We start from the raw sequence: 13415 nt of genomic DNA, 5'->3' as shown, positions 1-13415 counted from the left end.
TATATTTCAATTAAAAAAAAAAGACTCTAGGGCTTCCCTGGTGGCACAGTGGTTAAGAATCCACCTGCCAGTGCAGGGGACACAGGTTCAAGCTCTGGTCCGGGAAGATCCCACATGCCGCGGAGCAACTATGCCCGTGCGCCACAACTAGTGAGCCTGCGCTCTAGAGCCCACAAGCCACAACTGATGAGCACGCGTGACACAGCTACTGAAGCCCGCGCACCTACAGCCCGTGCTCTGCAGCAAGAGAAGCCACTGCCATGAGAAGCCTACGCACCGCAACGAAGAGCAGCCCCCGCTCGCAGCAACTAGAGAAAGCCCGCACACAGCAACGAACACACAACACAGCCAAAAATGAAAATAAATAAATTTAAAAAAAAAGACTCTATAAGATAGGCTCTATTATTATGTCCATTTTGCAGATCAAGAACCTAAGGCACAAAAAGGTAAGAAACTTGCCCAAGGTCACACAGGAGTACAACCTAGTTTGAATGCAGTCAAATTAAAGCAGCGTGGTTCTAGAGTTTCTACTCTTTACCCCTCTGCAATACTGCCTCCAAAGAAGTACTGAGTTCTTTTAATAAGCATATATTATCTTCATAATCTTAACAATTTTAGGGAGTAAATAAGCATGTCCTAGTATATCACTCCCCAAGGGTAATTTTTCAGTGGCTCTCCCATAAAAGCCACTCCTTTATCCTGGCATTCAAGACTCACCACAACTGGATCCCAACTGGTACTGCTATAATTCCAATCCAAGACTCTTCTAGAAACCAACAGATCATCTTGAATTGGGATACAGAAAAGCACTAAATATAGAGTCTGTCACATGACATTGCACAAAGACCAGTATTTCCTCATTTAGAGAATCCAGAAGCCTGGCTTCTCAAGAGAAGAGTCAGCATGGTTTCTTGGAAAAGTATAAAGCACCAAGCATCAGGATCTAAATTTTAATCCTTGATCAACCATAATCTAATATGATCTGGGAAAAATTATTTAACCTCCCTGGGGCTGAGTCTACCTGTAATATAAAAGACAAGAGCTAAAATAGTGTAAAAATCAGCTGAGACCAGTACTCAACTGCAAATTCAAGGCCCCTCTAGATGTGATTATGTAGGTCTGGAATGGGGCCCAAGAATGTTCATTTTAATAAGCACTCCATGTAAATGATACATGTGGTCCCTGGGCCACAATAAGAATATTTAGGGCTTCCCTGGTGGTGCAGTGGTTAAGAATCTGCCTGCCAATGCAGGGGACACGGGTTCAAGCTCTGGTCCGGGAAGATCCCACATGCCGCGGAGCAACTAAGCCTGTGCGCCACAACTAGTGAGCCTGCGCTCTAGAGCCCACGAGCCACAACTACTGAAGCCCGCGCGCCTAGAGCCTGTAGTCCACAACAAGAGAAGCCACCGCAATGAGAAGCCCACGTCCCGCAATGAAGAGTAGCCTCCACTAGCCGCAACCAGGGAAAAGCCTGTGCGCAGCAACGAAGACCCAATGCAGCCAGAAACGATAAATAAAATAATAAAATAAATAAATTTTTAAAAAAAAGAATATTTAAACAAAAGATCTCACAAGTCAATTGTAACTCTAGTTTCTTTAGTCAATAGGGTGCTACTTTACATGTCCAGATTGGGGGTTTTTGGGCCTAAAAGAAAATCCTCTGATTCATCATGGGACTTGTTTTTGCACCTTTCCCTCTATACTTTTTTAAAACAACTGGCTAAGATTTGGTAATGCTACAAATTGAACTTTCCCTTCTCTTAAGATACAGTTGGATACAGTTGATTCAAATGAGTTTTAAGTCAACAAAGCACCTACAGAATGCTACAAATCCACTGTATCATCTTGTTAATCCTCACTATTCTGAAATATGATCATCTTAATTTTCTCAGAAGGGAATTTAAGTTTTATAGAATAAAGTCTCCACTCTATAAGTATTCACAACATTTTTCTTCTACCAGTCCCTCTGAAAATTTCCAAAGAAATTAAATTAATAGTTTTCATTCAATATGTTACCCAGGACCTGAATCAGTGTAACATTCAAATTATCATCCAAATTCACTACCAATATTTTGCTATAAATGAAAGGAAATGTGCCAAATTGATAAAAGTGTCATCACAATGTAATTAAAGTCTAAATATGTGTTTTGTTTCTTGTCCCTTTCTTGTTCTTCTGAACTTCTTTACAAGGAGTATGTATTTTTCATTACAAGGTTCCAAAAATCATACACTGCTTTGACCTAAGGGTTATAGATGTTTGATGCTCTGCTGTATTACCATCTTACCAACCCCTTTTTAAAAAGCATTGACTTGTGTATATGGAAAAAAAGAACCTGTCTCAATGATTTCAGAAAAAAATATTTTAACTTTAAAAAAATTACCTGAAGAATTTTTTTAATGGAAGAAGGGAAATAGCGCCATAATTAAATTATGTATTTTTAGCCTTGTATTAGAAATCAAACTGCTAGCATTAGTAACAAATCATAAACCTAAACAACTGTTAAAGGCTCATTTAACAATAATTCTAAAAACTGAATGAGGAATTGGAACTACATCATTTAAACATTTTTTTAACAATCAAAGTACTTAATTTCTGTGTTCTGAATTTCAAATTAGGCTAGATTCAAGAAACTATTTAAAATCCCAGTTGTGTGGAAAACCGTGCAGGAATACTATCTAAATTATCTACACTTTTCTTCCTTAAAATTCATTTATTTGTTGTGATTACAAAAGCAACCTATATGCGTTACAGAAAAACCAAAATGGAAAAAGAAACTCCCACAATACCAATTACCCAGAAACAAACCACTGCTAAAAACCTTGGTAAATGTGCAGTCACCATAGTAAAAACTTATTCAGGTAAGAATCATCAATAGACACTAAATCTAAGAGAGGAAAGTCCATGAGGAACAGGATATTTACACAATTTCAAAATATCGCCCCACAAATTACTTAATAATGGCAAAATGAGAAACAGTAACTATACAATGGAGAAACTCCTCAATACCTTAACCAAGCAATCAAAACGAACGTACTGGTAGTGGGCAAACAAACATCAAGTGTCTCCAGATGATAGAAAAACACATATTACTTATCTAGTGTTCCAGCCCAAAATGTAAAATCTGAATTTAATTATGAAGAAAACTTAGACAAACCCAAATTGAGAGGAACTGAATAAATATCTAGCCTACCAATGTTATGACAAAAGACTGAGGAACTCTCTTCCAGACTACAGGAAACTAAAGAGACCTAAAGAACTAAATGTAATCTACGATCCTGGATTAGCTACTGTACCAGAAAAAAATACTAATAAAGGGCATAATTGGGACAACTGATGAAAATGGAATAGGGACAATAATCTAGATAAAAGTATTACACCCATGCTAAATTTCCTGAATTTAACCACTCTGGTTACCTAAGAAAAGATGCTTGTTCTTAGGAAATGCATACTTAAGTATTAAGGGCTCTAAGAGGGCATGATATATGCAATATACTCTCAAATGGTTCAGAATTTTTTTTTTATACATACAGAGAGAACAGTACATAGTGACAAAATGTTAAAAATCAGGGGATCTGGGTGAAGGATATAAGGCAAGTTTATACCATTCATGTAACTTGTCTGGAAGTTTGAAATTATTACAAAATAAAAAATTAACACCCAAAAAAAAACCCTGTTTTTTTGGGAACGTTGGTCAACATTCATATATATATATATATATATATATATATATATACACACACACACACACACACACACACCATATTTGCATTTTTAAGTTAAAAAACAGAATCATCATTTGATATTAATTATTTAGTTTTAGAGGCCCTCCAAGGTATATATCTGAGTATCTGCGGGAAAAAGGGCAATTATTTTCAGATGAATTAGAGGTGTTTTTCTTTTGCTCTCCGTCCAAGGAAACTACCCCCCCCCCACACACACACACACTCATACCTTAAATACTCACCCCACTACCATCTCCTTAACCAGTCACAGCTAATTAGAGGGATCAAGATGGAGAATACTGGTTCTCTGACACCTTGCCAATTCCTGTGAGGCCCAACTGCACTTTTTCAAATAAGTTCTGTGAGATTTCCCTACAGCCTTATAACAAATCTTTTACTTCAGCTAGCTGGAGCTGATTTCTGTTCCTTGCATCCAAACAAATCCTAAAACAGTAGGCTTTTGAGAAATAGAAACAAATGGTGCAAGGGAAACAGTAGCTACTCAAATTAATCTTTTGTCTGTGCCTCAAAAATAGTGTTTAGGTAGGGGTTTAATGCTAAAATGCAGTAAGGCTGTGTCAAATTCAACCAATTATGCAGCTTCATTTAAAGAGAAAAGCAAATAATTCCAAAAGGAACAATCTTACTTTCTCAATAATTACTATGTATCAGACCAACCGCAGACCCTGCAGCCCGCCCATCAATTTATGGCTACTAAAGTATCTTCCCATCTTGGGACTGCCCTGGTGGGGTAGTGGTTAAAAATCCGCCTGCCAATGCAGGGGACACAGGTTTGATCCCTGGTCCAGAAAAATACCACATGCTGCATAGCAACTAAGCCCATTCGCCCCAACTACTGAGCCTGTGCTCTAGAACCCATGAGCCACAACTACTGAGCCCACGTACGCCTAGAGCCCGTGCTCCGCAACAAGAGAAGCCACCGCAATGAGAAGTGCACACACAGCAACGAAGAGTAGAGAAAGTCCGCACATAACAAAGAAGACCCAACGCACCAAAAACAAATAAATGAATTAATTTTTTTAAAATGTTAAAAAAAAAAAACTTCCCATCTTTTGCCACATGATTAAAGATGAAACGGGTTTTCAAATTCCTGAAACTTGTCTTTCTTTAAATGACATACAAAATAAGATAAGAGGAATGCAAGAGGTCTCTCTGTAAAATCAAAAATAGAAACTATGACCTCATTATTAGTCTGTGACATAAGAAAAAGTATTAGAAGGGTATATCTTTCTCACAGATAGTCTCCTGATATGTGAACTTTTGAAAAAACAAACCTGTGTTTTCCGGACAATATCTTAAGTGATAATGGTTAATTTCCACCACATTCCTCACTTTTTGCCAAAAAACCATTGACACTAGGCTTTACCTAATTCTTACACCAAACAGTGAGAAAAATGGAAAACATATAGCTCTAAAGTTTAAACTTATTTAGTTTAAATTAATTTATCACAGTAAATTTTGTTAAAGTCTTTAAATAAAAATTATGTTTTAAGTACTTTTTGAAAATAAAACTCAACAAAGATTAAAAAAAAATTTTAATTTTCTGGTCTCAGATAAAATGTTAGATAACATAATTATGTGAACTTGAAATTATCTTATAAATACCACAAACCAAAACTAACTCAATCCCACTGTTACATTACTTAGCTTCTGCTACAGGCTCAGACCTTAAATGCTGCACCCGTGTTGGTTGTAACACAGGTGTGATTACTCAATATTATCTTTCTCAATAATAAACCTCAGGACCAAGAATGTTTATACATTTGGATTAACTCTAAACTGCGCAATCATCTAAGAGTTAGTAGAAAATTATCCCTTCTCCAGTTGTATAAAGAAAACTGTACTTATCATTTTGTATCTCATGTTGATCTGTATATAGGTCCTTCCTTAAACCCAGATTTCACATTTGAGATAGTTTTAAAATGCAAAAATATGTATTTTAATTAAAAATGATGGACAAGTAATTATTTACTCATTAAATTATAAATTATTTACTCATTAAAAGGCATTATGTCTGTTTTGATGGCATCTTAATGCAACACACCAAAGAAGAAATCTGTGACTGACCTGTTGCATGGAAAATGTCCAACGTCCCTAAAAGCTTAAATAGTTTTGGTAAATAACCAAATGAGATTTTCAATAAAGGTGTAAAATTTACCTAACAATACAAACATGGCTTTCCTACACAATTTAAAATAAAATTTGATTTATGAGCTATCCACAAGAACTGAATTGATATCAAGCAAAAATACATATCAAGTGAAATATAAAACTATCTTCTTGATTCTGATTTAAGTAAAAAGCGTCCTGGTTACCAACGGTTAATAAAAACCTCTCATATTCTTAAAGATACAAGTATGATCTAATTAACCTAGCCTGAGTCACTACCATTTGATTTTTACTGTGGCACGCATCATAAGTGCTCACAATAACAGAAAACAATTTCTTTTGGTCAACTACCTCTTTACAAAATACTCATCCTTAAATTGCAATGGCAAGACTGTTACCATTAAATACTGTCTACTTCAAAATTTTAGTGCACTAAAAACAATTTTCAACCACAAATATTGCTCTTCCATATTAAATAAATTTTTAGGTAATACAAAAATATTTTTTCGTTCAATATTAAGGAAAAAAATGAGGCTACTCCCAACATTATTACAAAAGAGGCAGTAAAAAAGAGATAGTAAGCCACTCCAATTTTAAACCCAGCCTACAAACTGAATAACATTTACACAGCAATATCTCAAATAGTATCTGTCTTGTTATTTTGCCAGTCAACACAAAAAATAATTTTATCACAAAGTAAAAATAATTCTATATTCAACATTAAAAAGTAAGTCTCACAGAATACATGTATTTAACATTTATTCTCACACATGACAAGGAACAGTCCCTGATCACCCTGAATATCTGAGATGTAAATGTGTTCACTTAACAAAAGCTTTAAATTGAACACAAAATTGGGCACCTACTATCTGCTAAGAATGAATCCTTTGGAGATAGAAGCTATTATATATTATCAAAATATTTTTTAAAAAATAAACATAATGTCTCTTAAGAAGATTCCATACTAATATTCCTTAAGCAGTTTTTTGATAGCTCTTCAAAGTCCTGTTGATTTTGTACAATACTTTAAACACACAATGGTAGTACACATTTTAAGTCCCAGTAGTAACTTCCAGAAAAGAAGAGCTGTTAGGATTTACAAAATACACTTTAAAAAATAAAACCATAACCTTCTTTAAGAGTTTGATGCATAAAAATGGGTATTATTATTCTTAGAAATAAGAAACCAATTTAATAAGTTCTAATTTCACTAAGACCACTACAGTATATATTGAGAGGAAGAGTTTCTCCTAACTTATTAATTCGCTTTTTGCCTCACTTCCTCATTTTTAGATTCAAGAAATCCTAGAGCTTACTGCGGTATATATGGTAAAAATTCTCCGGCTGGAAGCAGTGAGGAAAACAGACGAGGCAAAATTGTAGAAGAGTTATCAGAGACCTAAAGAGTTGAAGAGAAATGAGAAGTCCTGTAAAGGTTCTAAACTTTAAATTGAGATCGAAGGGATCCTGCAACTTATACTGACAACAAAAGGGAAGCATGATCAAAATGTGGTCTCTAAAATTTGCTCTCCAATTACATTATGATTTTCTACAAATCCACTTAAACAGATAAACAACTAATCCCTCAAATTCAGCTATTCTAAGAACAAAGACCATTTGACTAGTTTTGCCCCAAGGCACCAAATGTTTCAAAACTCTCTGGGAACAAAAATTATGCCTCACCTTTTAATAAATTTGCCTTGACAATCCAAAACACAGTCAGTCAATTGGGGTATACATGAATAAAAAGCAAACATTTACAACCATGTTTTTTATAAAGTGCAATATACAAAAAATAAATAAAAAGCCAGACTCACTTTACAGGAACCAAAAACATATCAATACAAACAAAAAGAAACAAACAAACCCCAAAGCAATGAAGCAGGCCAGTATGAAGAAAGCTTGTACGAGTGAAGAAGGCAGCTTTTCTTATAATTTCTAACTTGATATTGTTTGTTTGAAGCCAAATAAATCCAAATGCCTTATAAGTCTAGATGTGATCAAGGTCAAGATCAACAAAAATATGGGTATAAACAGTGTTCCCTCCTCTGGCTATATAAACCAAGTTTTCCCAAGAGTATACTAATTACCTACACTAGATAGTAAGTTTAAAGTACCAACCTTCTGAACCACAGATCTTAACCACTTAGTCTATAAAATAAATGTACAATCTTTACACAGCAGTTAAGGATCTGAATTATATGATCAGTCAGAGCATATTACAAATGAGTACTGACCCCAAATCCCTACACAAACTCTTCCACCACCCACCAACACTTCATCTTATAAAATATTTCAAAGATTCTAAGTAAAGTTGTATGCTCAGTCTTCCATGATAAAACTCCCTAAGCCAGTAACTTCTATTATTTTGTAAATTAGAAATTTTTCATCAGTCTAATTCATATATGAACTTCATAAATCTCTTATTCCACTGTAAGTATTTTAGAGCAGAATTTACAATGAAATAAGAGAATCCTGAAAGGGTGTATCCTCTCCAACCTTTTTAAGTACTACTGGATTGAAAGGCACTCATCTTCCTGTTGCTCCACAATCAGAATGGTCATTAAATGCCATTAATAGCCCACTCTTAGCTCACTGCTTACTTCAGGCCAAAAAAGATCAACTTCCCACTGTAGAGATGAATTCTAATCATTCACACTTAAAAAAATAAAGTTAAATGACGTCATTTAATTTTCTGCCCCAATCTGTAAGATTTTTAAAATAGTATAAAATGGATTCAAAACCCTATTATGATATGGCTTTTATTTAAAGTCTATTAAAACAGACTAAATTCCACATCCCATAATGGGTAAATAAATGGGCATGTTTGGGAAGGACAAATATCAAGAGCTAGAGCCTTACTTTTTTACTTACATAATTATAACAGAATGCTGTAAGACAACTGTAAGGCAGCAAAGCATGGAGCTCCCCTTTATCAAATACACAGTCAACTTACAAAATTCCTAAGGAATGCTTAAATATATGGGGAAAATGGATGCAAAATATAATAGTGAGAAGAACAAGCATCTCCACACCCAGTGAAGTAACAGGTTTAGGCTTGTTTGTACAGCTCCCTAAAAATTTGAAAGATTACAAAAACCAAAATTCACAAAATTGGTCAAAAGTTGGATGGGAAACGTTCCACTCTAGACTAAAATGTCTAATCATACAAAATAGGTTGTACTTACACCCTTACTAAACATTTTAATTTACTTTGGCTTATTGAATAAAAGACGCTTTGGATTAAACCAAACAAAAACTATTATTTGCCCCCAAATAATTTTTTTAATATGTAAGAGCACCTGGCCTCACTACTGAAATGTCTATTAAGAACACCTGAGTGTTTTTATTTTTTCAAAAGTGGTGTCATTTTATTTGCCTCTCAGGAAAAACCCATAAAATTAATCAACTAAGACACAGCATTGTAATTTGAAGTAAAATCAACACATCTCCGTAAACGGTTTAGGGAAGAAAAAAAGCCCAGCCTTTTCATGTAAACATAACAAGCCTGTAATATGCTGCAGACAAACGCACTGCAAGGGGTGTGGAGGACCCGAGCTGATTAGATTACCACAACATCAGCCTGGGGCCGCCATTTTTAGAATCTGTAAAGGACAAAAGAGGGAAATTTCACTTTTTACTGCCCATCTCGGAGATTAAAGGAAAAAATGGACTGTTTTCCAATTAGGTATTGATGTCTCCAGCCCAGAGTTGAATGCACCTCACTTAATTCTCTCCAAGGTCTCCAGAACTCCAAACACCTTACGTTATTCACATCTCTAAAAAGGGGGGAAACAGGCAAAACGGGGTTTACTCTATAGCTAACTCTAGCCATTTCCCTTTGCCTTGAAACTGCACCGTTCTTAAGACAGAGTCTAGCAAGAACGGATCTCTACGGAGCTAAGGCCGGTGGAAGAGAGCCCTCCGGATTGTTTTCTCTCTCCCCCTCCCCCGTTTAGCACAGTGAACCGTTTGTTTCTCTTCTGTGTCTGCTGCCACAGTGTTTGTGCCAATCCCTTGGTCAAAATCAGCTTTCCTGAAATGTGCCATATTGTGGCTTCTAAGCCTCCCCTACAGTAAAGGACGGCGATAATGCAAGAGGAGGGGGGGAGGAGACTGAGAAGACTGGGTACTGGGGTGACCACCTCAGGGGCGGTTTTACCCTCTCCCGGGGAGGATGAGGAGCTGTCTCGTTCCCCCACAAAGGAAGATACCCAGGGCGTTCTTTCCACCCCCTTCGTATTTATGAGAAAATTAAACCAGAGACTGCCAGGCGAGAAATGGAAGCAGCAGAAGAAAATGGGGCCTAGACGGGTTCCCAGCACCTGAACGAGATGCGGTAGAGGACAGGGAGAGCTGGCAGCTCCTGGGACCACTTCGACACAAACCCTACTTACAGTCACAAGCCTCCCTCCTCACCCAAGCGGCCCTAACCCGCTGCCAGCGAGGAGCGCGCCCCCTCCCTAACTCCCACTCTCAAGGGGGTTTAACTGCCAGTTTCCCCTTCCCCAACCCTAAAACCCGCCATAATGCTCCCTTTCTAGGGACAGAGAGGAGAAAGGATAAATTCGATTCAAACAACCAACGTCTTGCCCCCGCCAAGACACCTGAGCCAACATCGACCCCACCCCCACCCCCGCCATAAGGATAAAGATGAGAAAGCCCCCTGCCCCTGGAAACACACGTCCCTCCACCCCGCAAACCCCATGAACTCCCAAGGAGACGACAGGCACTGACCTGTGATGTTCACACACCAGACACCCGAACCCCGTTATATGCTCGACCCCCAAGGAGTCTGTCCACACCTCCGCGGTCGGACGACCCCCCGACAGCAGCCACTGCGGACTCAGGACCCGGCTCCACACACCCCCTCCCCAAACAGCAGCGCGCAGCCTCTTCACCAGCAACCGAGGAGTAAGGGAGGGGGCACCGAGACAGTCAACAGGAACGCAGAGGCGACGGCGAGGCTGCTCAAGAGTGTCTATGCCCCCTCTGTTGCCGCTCCCGAACTCAGGCACCGTCTCCGACTCGGCCCCCTGCGCCCGCTCAGTGTCACTGCCTCTCGCTCTGGGAAAATGGCGGCTGACGGCGGCGGCGGCCGCGGCAGCGGCGGCGGCGGCGGCGGCCGCGGCGGCGGCGGCAAGTGCACGGGGCCCGCCCGCCCCGCTCCGCAGGGGCAGAGGGGGAGGGGACGAAGCTGTCCGCCGCCATTTTGCTTGTGGGCTGCCGCCCGCCGTTACCTCTCCACCGCGGCTAGAAGACAGCCAACTGGAGGCAGAGCGGTGGACAGAATCTCCGTCTATTTCACAACAGATGCATTCAACAATTCACCGAAGGTTTGGGAAAGTTTCGGTATTTGATGGGATTGGTTCTTTATCCCCTTTCCCTGAGTAGCCCTCATGTCTGGATATCGGTGAGCTTGGGCGCGCCACTACTGGGTGGAAGGATAATAATTGGAGGCCCTGGAAAGACACCCCCCCCCCCCAGTGCTCTTTCTCCCACTCCCAAAACCACCTCAGCCCTGGTCTGCCCTTCTCCCTCCCCCTCCTCAGTCTGGCCTCTAGCGCGGGATGAACTCGGTTGGGGTGTCACTCGACGCCCACTAGGGGCTGAGGCGGTTCCAGTGCGCAGGCTCCGAGCACCGGATAAAAGCGGAGCTGGCGAGTCCAGCGCCGTCTCGATGGAGGAGCGAGAAACGGAAGAGGTCGGGGGGAGAAGCAGCAGGAAAAATACAGCCACCGTCAGCGCCGCCTCCCTGCCACCGTGTATCGGGGTAAAAAGCTGCCGTTGCCGTCGGTGCAGTTGCCGTCTGTGCCTCCTACTTTGGCCCCGGGGAAGGATTTCCCCGCCGGCGGGACAATGTGCGGGGAGGGGAGCGGGAATTCCTTTATGCGGCGGTGATTAAACGAGGGAGGGTCAGAGAGACGGTTATCTCGAAGAACAAAGGGGCAGGCCAAAGAATAAAGGGTTTCCCCAGTAAAATGACACGGTGATTGCGGCTCCTGTTTTCGGGGGTCTTTCCCCGAAATGGCGGTTTCCGTCTTCTAGCTCCACAGCCTCCCGAAGCGCTTGGTAAGCGGAGTGGGGAGAGGCAGAGGCGGTCCGTGCAGCCAATCAGTGCCTGAGGTGTTCTGTCGGGCGTGTCGTGATTGGCTAGCGGTGACCTCATGCTGCAGCAGGGGGTGGGGCCAGAGCCGTCGGGGGAGGCTGTTGCAGAGACAGAGCAGTGACGATGGTGATCTTTGCTGCTGCGGCCGATATGGAACCCAAGCGGTGGCGAAGGGAATCTCAAGGCTTTTCCTTGACTATTTTCTCCTGTCCCTGCGCGAGGTGAGGGCCCCGGCTCGGCCTCTGCGAAACTTCGGGGTGCTGGCGTGGATGAGGAGACACAAATTCTCCCATGATTTTAGTAACTGCGTCAGGGCAAGATGGCGCTGGGTCTCCTTGGGGCGCGGGGGGAGAGGCACGTCCACCGCCGCCGCAGCGCATGTGACCGGGCTGCATTCCTGTGGGGTTTGGCTCAGACCCAGGTTGGGGCGGGGGAGGGGAAAGGGCTGGGGCGGAGGAGACTGTGGTGCGGTCGGCGTCGGCCGCCTGAAGAGGAAGAGTTTACTGTTGAGGGCGCTTCTCCTCCCCCATAGTGCGTAACAGCTGCGGCTCCCTGGGAAAAACCCCCGGAGGGACGCTCCTTAGGGGGTGTGACGGCTGTTGGTGGAGGGGACGGTTTGGCGCCCTATTTTCTTATCTGCCTTTCTCCTTGCGAGGTGTATTTACGTAAGGTGGCTGGTCCCTAATGTGGGAGTCGGAATCAACCGTGAGTCCCGAAGGGCCACTGGAGTGAGTAAAAAGGAGAGTCTAGCTCCTGGGCCACAGCGCCGAGGAGTATTGATTATTTTCTGAGAAAACGTAAAGTTTCTCAGATCCGAATGGCAAAATATTCCCTAAGTTTGGAAATAAGTGTAAAAGGCGTGATAATACCCGGGAACACTTTTAGTTACCTAAAAGAAGAAACCAAGGAGTATATCATCTGAAGTTTGAGGGGCCCTCTTCAAACTTGTTTTTTCCGTCTGTATTTACTTTCTTCCCGTTTCCTCCCTTTTTGTATATTCTACAAGAATGTGAAATCTTATCAGTGGATTTGTTTTTTTAATTTAGACGTGATTAGTAATACAGAATAAAAGTTGCCAGTGTTGTACATGAAGTTGTAAGGCTGTTTTCAATACTCTTAGTCTTTTTTCTGTCGCCCTCTTACTGTGGTTTTTAAAAATAAAAGATGAAATTATAATCACTTTTGGTAAATATTATTAAGATTCCTGCACCAGTATGAAATACTAAAGCGTACCTCTATAAATCACTTTTGTATAAGTATGAATTTTAATTTTAGTATTTGGAGCTTTGGTAGGTGAAGATCTCCAGCAGCTCAGAAGTTCTTATTGTCAATATTGGCAGATTCAGTAAGAAAGACTAATTTTGTTTTTGTCTTCCCACTTGGCCAAAGTAATAGCCACTAACTGAACTAGATAAGATTTAAAAGGGCTTCTCTCCTTGGGTGGTGGTGA

At 40.7% G+C, this 13415-nt stretch overlaps 1 protein-coding gene and 1 long non-coding RNA gene across 2 annotated transcripts in view; one reads left to right on the top strand and one right to left on the bottom strand.

The window, feature by feature from the left end:
- Nucleotides 1-10943, bottom strand: part of KMT2E (lysine methyltransferase 2E (inactive)) — a 99815-nt gene extending 88872 nt beyond the window's left edge. Inside the window, 1 exon segment of the mRNA XM_036862843.1 lies at nt 10594-10943. The gene's annotated coding sequence lies outside the window, so the exon portion shown is untranslated.
- A 67-nt stretch (nt 10944-11010) lies between these two features.
- LOC118900691 lies at nt 11011-13051 on the top strand. Its single transcript, XR_005021206.1, has 2 exons — nt 11011-11192; nt 11409-13051. It is a non-coding gene; the product is annotated as an uncharacterized LOC118900691 (long non-coding RNA).
- The last annotated feature ends 364 nt before the right edge of the window (nt 13052-13415 follow it).

The sequence above is a fragment of the Balaenoptera musculus genome, chromosome 9 (assembly GCF_009873245.2).
Source record: "Balaenoptera musculus isolate JJ_BM4_2016_0621 chromosome 9, mBalMus1.pri.v3, whole genome shotgun sequence".
In the NCBI taxonomy this organism is placed as follows: Eukaryota; Metazoa; Chordata; class Mammalia; order Artiodactyla; family Balaenopteridae; genus Balaenoptera; species Balaenoptera musculus.
This window is presented reverse-complemented; position numbering and strand designations above follow the sequence as displayed.